Here is a 7,985-nt window from a genome sequence, read left to right as displayed (position 1 = left end):
AATTGGTGCCAACGGAACTACACCGGTTTACACCAGCTGACCCTCTGCGTGAACTGACACCGCCGAGGGAAAGAGTGAGCTTCTCTTTGTCAGGAGTTCTTTTTAAAAACACATACTTCTTAGGCAAAAGATGTGTGGAAAGATTAAAACAAAACTCTAGGGTCAAACAGAGAGAAAGAAGGGAAAGCAATGTCATTCTTTAATTGGAGCCATCAAATCCACTGTCATGTTGTGGCTTTTATTTATTATTAACACAACTCCGTTCTTATCCCTCAGGTAATAATAATAATAGAGTTGTTGGATATATGTGCATCCCACAAGGCTCTGTGGTTTGTAAAAGGGGACGTGCCATCCCCGTGCATGCCTTTGCAACTGGGTGCAGCACTGTCCAGGTCTTAACTCCCCACTTGGGCATCATGCGGATCCCTTTAACGGATTGGGGCAAGGAGAATCCAAAGCAGATTAATAAAATAGCATGTCCCCTTTAATAAGGTCTCAGGAACAGTTACAGTAAACAGTTCACAAAGGCCTCACCCCCGGACCCTGGCTCAGAGCTCCCAAACTCAGTCCTACAAAATCATGACTGGTGTGGAGAAAATAAATAAGGAAGTGTTATTTACTCCTTCTCATAACACAAGAACTAGGTGTCACAAAATGAAATTAATAGGCAGCAAGTTTAAACAAACAAACAAACGAAAGTATTTCTTCAGACTACACCCAGTCAACCTGTGGAACTCTTTGCCAGAAGATGTTCTGAAGGCCAAGACTATAACAGGGATCAAAAAGGAACCAGATAAGTTCATGGAGGATAGGTCCATCAATGACATTTAGCCATGATGGGCAGGGATGGTGTCCCTGGCCTCTGTTTGCCAGAAGCTGGGAATGGGCGACATGGGATGGATCACTTGATGATTACCTGTTCCATTCATTCCTTCTGAAGCACCTGGCATTGGCCACTGTTGGAAGACAGGATCAGAGCCGATCCTCGCATACGGCGAATCGGGGCGACCGCTCTGGGCCTTGCGCTTTGGGGTGCCCCGCAGGCCACCGGTGCAATTGGCCGGCGCTGGGCACGGTTGGTCCCAGACGTAACGGATCAGTCCCGGAAGTGATAGATTCGTCATTTCCACCCCAGGCCCCGCACTCCCCTAAGGACATCCCTGGAGAAGATACTGAGCTAGATGGACCTTTGATTTGACCCAGTATGGCCGTTCTTATGTCCTCAAGCAAAAGGCTCTGGGCTGGGTCAGGCTAGTGGTCAAGATCCAGAAAGAAACATCACCACCTCTTGTAACCTCTGTGGGGCTTACTCCCCTATATTCAGCATCTCTGGCTCCATAGACCATTCCCAAGAAATTCCTCCCTGCCATACCCTTTTCCTTCTAAAATCTCTAATACTTAATGACAGCCCGGCTATTTAGGGAACACCAGCGCTCATCAGCTGCCCAGGATTAATGGACACTATGCCCAGGTTGTGGCTCAAGTTTGAGACCAAGCCCCCCTTCCATCCACACACAAATCAGTCTGACTAGGGTCAGCAAGCACTCAGGATCTGGGTCCTAGGACCCTGCTCGGGGGATGGGTCAGAACCCAAATCCCACTGCGACTCAGGTCCAAGCTTTGTCACTTTGCAGTGTGGACGCAGCTCAAGTCAGAGACCCAAGTCAGAAGATCTGCATAGTATGGATGCATTAGCATGGCTGTAAAACCCGAGTCCAGCAACTGTAAACCTGGGGTTTACAATGCAGTTTGGAGACTCATGCGCTGACTTGGAAACGTCAAGTCCGCAGACTCAGCTTCCACAGATCCAGGTTTCCAAGGCAGTGCAGGCATACCTAAGTAGCTTGCCTGAGGTCACATAAGAAGACTGTAGCACTGACCTGAACAGAAATCCAGGTACAGATCTTCAGCTGGTGTTAATTGACTTCAGAATATCTGTGATCATTTACAATGGTTGTGGATCTGGCCCCATGACTCCTGAAGCCCAATCCAGAGCTTCAGTCACTAAACCATCCCTTCCTCAGAGCCTGGGTACCAGATTTGTATAATTTTAGGTGGTGCCCAGAATGGGTCAAAGTCCCACCCCCGACATGGGAGCAGGACCATATCTCTGGGAGGGGCTAGATGGACAGGGGTAAGGGGGCCAAGGCTGGGACCACAGCTGGGGATGGGCGCGAGGCCGGCAGCGGAGCCTCCGGGCGCGGGGCCGGGCCCGGCCAGCAGCAGAGCCCCAAACATTGGTGGAGCCGGGCCCAAGTTCCTAAATATTGGCGGAGCACGGGCACCACAGGCCCATATAACTCCCTGCCTATGCCTCTGAGTACAGATGGAACTCTACTGTAATGTAACAAGATGCCAGGATCCATCTCGAGTACAGCCTCACGACTGACAATGCCAAATTGCTGAAGGACAGGAAAAGCCCAGATTTTGAAAAGTGAAATCTTGTCATTGTCCTGTAATGCTATACAGTGAAAAATGTCCTAACGAAAAATGCTCAGGTGTGACCTGTCTCCCGTTGCTGAACCAAGCCTGGTAACTGGCTCAAAATTATCTCATCACATAAGACAGACGTGCAGTATATGCTGGTTTGATTGTTGAAATAGGTTTCTGAATCTGTTGATGAGAAAAATAGTTTAGAAACCTACCTACAATTTTTCCCAAGCAGTTTTCATCTCTTCCAGATCATTGCTTTTTGGTTTGCTATATACAATTAAGTGATGCTATAGATAGGGTCCCTATATTACGCTGGACACTAAGGCTAAAATGGTGTTGCTTTGAACTCTGCAAAAATAGTCATTAGTTCTGTACAATATACTGCTAATTAACTGACCCAGCCATGAACTCAGACCATGTTCTGGGGGAGGGGAGGGTCACAATTAGTATGGCTCTGAACAATCTGTGAGTTATGTGGGTTTTTCACCAAGGAATTGACACATGTATAAGAACACGTGTGTCTACCGCTTTCCCCAACAAGCAGTGTATCACTTCTTCTACAGTTAATGAGCTATGCGTGGTTCAGCTGGGCATAGATCCACCGTCAATGGAATGAAATTGAATTTCTATAAAAATACTTTGCAAAGCCAAAAAACACCAAACCAAATGTAAGCTGCTGCTTCTTCAGAACATTTTGGCCAAGGAGTCTATAGTCTACACATATGGAAGTGCCCTAAGATCTTTAATGTTCACAAAGAAGACAAGGCTTTGGTTTTTAAGGGCCTGCCCAAAATACTCTCTCCCAGTAAACTGCATGGAACTCACTTTGTCGGTCTTGGGAATGCTGGCATGATTCAAACTGATTGTTCATGGGAATCTAGGCGTGCTTAGCCCACTTAGCCATTACTTCTGGAATGCTTATGAAACATGGGATGGCAGTACTGCATCAGTTCAGAGACTCATGTTGTCCTGGGTAAAACTGAGCAAATCATAGATTTTTTTCGGTTCAGTGGCCAAAATAAAAAATCCAAACAAAAAAATTGTTTTGGGTCAAACAAAATGTTTCACTCAATTCAAAATGAAATTCTCCCCCGCCCATTTTTTAAAACATTTTTAAAAAATGAATCTAGCTAACTTTCAAAACAAAACATCATTTTGAAGTGAAAAGCCTAAACATTTTGTTTATAAAAATGTCAAAATGAAATGTTTCAGCTGTTTTGAAACGTAAAAAGAAAAATTGCAGCAAAACTATTCACTGAATTTGACCTGAATTCAAATTTGGTCAACCCAAATAGTTTATTCTTCAAATAAACTATTTACCCCCCAAAATTCATCCAGCTCTTGTTCAGGATACTGCCTCTGACATTGATTATTAGTGCTCCCAAGGAAAGTATCATTCCCCACACCATATAGCAACTAGCAATCATGGGTTTATATAGTCCAGAGTACCGCTTCTGTCATTGGCTAATACCCATTGCATCAGAGGAAGGTGACACTTCCCACACCATATAGCACCTAGAGATTTGTGCAGAACTGTACTTGGGAGGGGAAAGGAGATGAAAAGAAGTCCATCTTGAGCCACACAGGCAATCATCTTACATTGTGAAGCATGAGGTTTAATTACCCACAGCACTATCTTGGTTTGCTTCAATGGTATTCTTAAAACATACACCAGAAAAGAGTTTCCTGCAATTTCATTACCTCCAAACAAGTCAGAAAAAATAAATGATTCGTTTGCTGGAATTTAAAAAAAAAATACCCGAGAAGCAAACAATCAAAGTAGATGTAGGCAACTTATTCGAAAGGGTGTATTAAGGAGGAATGTTTAAGCTCAGGATGGTGACTTTCCTTAAGACAGCTCTTAATAAATAAGAAATTGCAGGAGCAGCATGAAACAAGCAGTAAAGACTATTTTTAACAAAGATCAATATTTCTGCAAGAGATAACATCAGTGGTGTTCTTGTTTAGGCTGTTTCCAATGCAGTGTGCTTTATGGTCCTTTTAGATATGGAGCAAAACTGTTGGGTCTTTGCAGTGCGGACCTACACTATCAATCAGGATCTCTGATGGTCCTTTACCGCTTTGAGGGGGTTCTGCCGCTGGGAAGTTGCTGCTTATTTCTCTCGGCACTAGTTAGAGTTTCAAATGCACAGCTAAGAATGAAAAATGAATAAATAAATTGGATTTGCCAGGACTCCTCTCGCCAGTCAAGAGAGCAGGGAAGGAGAACAAAGAGGAAAAGTTCGAGTGACCTTGCACCATTGTCAGAACGCTTGCTGGGGACGGAAGGGGCTAAGCTTTCTTTTTATTTCCCAGAGAGGGAGTGAAGTTTAATGCCCATGAACGTGAGAGAGTGGCTGGTGCCAGGCACGGTTTGGACAGGCTCCCCCCACAGTAACGATGTCAGATCTGCCCTTCCTCTCTGGCCTGCCAATGCCCCCTGCTATTTCATGCACTGAGCAGAGAGTACCAGATGGTGCCAAATTAAATTGTGCGGGCTATTGTGCAATCTGGACAGACATTGACTAGGGACGGGAGCGATATGATCAAATTCAGGTCACTTATGACCAAAAGCAGGTTGGAATTCCAGAGCTGATGAGCAAGCAAATTAGTCTTGCGCTGCAAACCTTGCCTCCTTCTATTGGGGGTGATCTTCACACATAGCAGCAACAGAAGAGCCAAAGAAACAAAGTACAGAAGAGAGGGGCTAGATTCTAACTGGGGTAAATCAGCCTCACTCCACTGCCTCCAACGTAGCTACACGGGCTGAGGATCTGCCCCCTAAGCGACAAATGACTTTAAAAATACCTGTGGGATTCTATTTGCTTTCAGAAGCTGCTTCAGCCCACTATAGAAATGAATATCCATTTCCACTCCCCTTCCCCCGTCCAGCCTCACCTCATAAAGCTCTTTTTAAATGCATCTCACAGTGCCAAAAAAAAAAGAAAAGAAAATTAGTGTCTCCTCTCCTCCAAAGAGCAATTAAATCCCATTACCCTTCAGCAGGCCCACTCAGGCACAACGGTCACTGACAGCCTGTGAAATTGTCATCAAGGAATCATCACCAAGGTGGCTCAGAGCTTCTGTCACGGAGCAGCCAGCGCAGCTCAGCCTGGAGCCCTGGCAGCTTGGTGGGAGGAGGGCACCGAGGGAATCCTCATTCCGGAGTTTTCTTAATGGTCAGGCGTTACTTGCACGACGCCCGCTGGGGCTCCCGACAGGACTAGGCACAGTCGTTTTCACACCGTCGCTGGTAACAATAAGAGCCAGCATCAGTGGAGTGTAGAGAAACATGAACACCCAGAAGGAATAAAAGTGTGTTACTGTTATTTACCTAGCACTGGAGATAAAAAAAAACAACACCACAGCAAACAGCTACAATAGAAAATACTGATAGGAGTTGTCCCACTGCATGGCAACACCTGCAGGCATTTTGCTTTCCTTCCATTTGAATTAGTGGAGCTGTGAGGTTAGCCTGCTTGCTTGGGGTCTGGCTTTTGAGTACTGGGTATAATTCACTTTGCTGGCTTTATGAAGTGTTTTCAATGGGTCCAGGAGCCATGTCCTGGTATTAACCCTTAAAATAGTGGCTTTTTCCAGGCTCACTGCCAAATGAATGCTTTTAGGTGGCATGTGTGTTTAACTGTAACATTCAGAGAGTTTAACATGACACTGCCAGGTCTCTGCTTGTCCAGCAGTCTAGAGGTTAGTCTCTGTAACTGCCCCAATCCCAACCCCAACCCCAACATATTACATACCACAGAAGTGGGCAGCTGGGTCTTGGGAGAACAGGAAATTCTACAAGGAAAAGGGAGAGCCGTTCACAGCGGTGACAACCCTCTTTAGAAAAATTCAGCCCAATTATTCTCCGTGTTCTTTCTACAGGCTCAGATGTGGTTTTGGCCCAAGCCCTGAGCTCCGGGGGGGAAGCACCTTCTCTTGCTGCCTCAGACAGACTGAGTCACGTTCGGCTTCCCAGAGATTCAGCATCTGTCTCTTCCTTGCACGTCCCTTCAGGTCTGAGTAGCTTAGCTAGCTGGGGGTGGGGAGGTGAGGGGTGGAGCCATCAAAAACTACCCTGCCCCCCTTTTGTGGGGAGAAGGCATAGCACCCCGTGGCAGCTGTTCTCCCCATTGTGCTGCCATCCATGATCCATGTAGTTAGCATCATGAAGTAAGGCAGCCCCCACCTTATTGAAGCCAGGTGTACATCTAAGGCACCCAACAACTGAGGCACCCAAAATCACTAGTCCCTTTAGAAAAATATTGGCTTATATTTTTGGAAGGAAACTCCCTTCTTTGGAATTTCCTGCAAAAAAATATTCCCTGTTAATCCTCTTTGTTCCTCATTTATTGTTGTGATGAAAAGAAGAAGAGTTCTCAATTGCTCCACCTTTCATCTTAGTTGTCTTTGTCCAGAAAAGGGGTCCCATCAGAACAAACAAACTGGAAACAAAGGAGAACAAGATCCAATGTAATAACACGGGGGCTAGACCAGGACACCCTTCTTCACCATGAGTAATACATTACTCCACACTAGGGTGGCCAGGTGCCCAGTTTTCAACTGAAAAGTCCGGTCAAAAAGGGGACCAAACAGTGTCCAGTCAGAGCTACTGATCGGACACCCACCCAATATCTGGTTACTGAAGGTGGGGGAAGCAGGGAGGCTCTGGGTCATCACACATTCCAGCCCCTACTCTGCCGGGGCCATCTCCTACCTGTGTCAGGCGACTGCAGCTCCCAGCCATGGCTCTGCAGGCGAGACCCTCTTGACTGGGTGAGGTGGAGTGGGAAGGGAAAAGCAGCAAGTGACAGGAGGGAAAGGGGAAGAGGAGTGGATGGAGGCGGGGCCTCGGGGGAAAGAGGTGGGGCCTCGGGATAAGAGGCAGGGCAGGAGAGGTTCTGGCACTCCTGCTGGCGTGTCCATTTTTAAAATATTACCAAGTTGGCAACCCTACTCCACACACAGTTGACATTGACTTGAATAGGGCTACTCCTGGTGTAAGGTGCTATTCAACGTGAGCAAGGCTAGCAGTCTGGCCCACAGAGGAGACTCTTCCACCCCGTCCACAGTATGCAAGCTGAAGTTGGAGAAGAGAGAGTCACTAACTGTTAGTGTTATATAAACATTACATTCTAATACATAAACCATGGCAGGAAAGAGCAGCCAGGCTGCTTTTCCCACCCATTTAATGGCCATTTCCTGAAGGCTGCTTAAATGAAGGCCTGGGTCAGAAGAGATTATTGAAGGGAAGCTATTTCCCAGCTCAGCATCAATTATTTACCATCGTGATTAATCATTTACATAGCACTTTCCATTTTACAGTATTTAACAGAACACAGTTGGTTATAGGCCATTTCGCTTAGAGCCAGAGCTGGAATACCCAGCCTGAGCAGGAGTGACCAAATGGATTGTGCCTGTATGAGACAGAAGCCATTCTCATGCCACCAGGAGGGATGGGAGAGACCAGTCACTGCCTGTCCTTGCTACACCTATAAAAATAGTCCCACCAGATACTCAGCTATACTCAAAACACAAGGGGTGAAATCCTG

General features: G+C 46.2%; 1 long non-coding RNA gene across 1 annotated transcript; it reads right to left on the bottom strand.

Moving 5' to 3' along the window:
• Positions 1 to 237: 237 nt before the first annotated feature.
• On the bottom strand, positions 238 to 7,368 carry LOC135974278 (uncharacterized). Its single transcript, XR_010591490.1, has 3 exons — positions 7,151 to 7,368; positions 5,430 to 5,683; positions 238 to 2,613 (listed from the first exon to the last, which is right to left on the bottom strand). It is a non-coding gene; the product is annotated as an uncharacterized LOC135974278 (long non-coding RNA).
• Between the last annotated feature and the right edge of the window lie 617 nt (positions 7,369 to 7,985).

The sequence above is a fragment of the Chrysemys picta genome, chromosome 11 (assembly GCF_011386835.1).
Source record: "Chrysemys picta bellii isolate R12L10 chromosome 11, ASM1138683v2, whole genome shotgun sequence".
Classification (NCBI taxonomy): Eukaryota; Metazoa; Chordata; order Testudines; family Emydidae; genus Chrysemys; species Chrysemys picta.
Note: the sequence above shows the minus strand (reverse complement) of the source record. Positions and strands in the feature narration are given on the sequence as shown.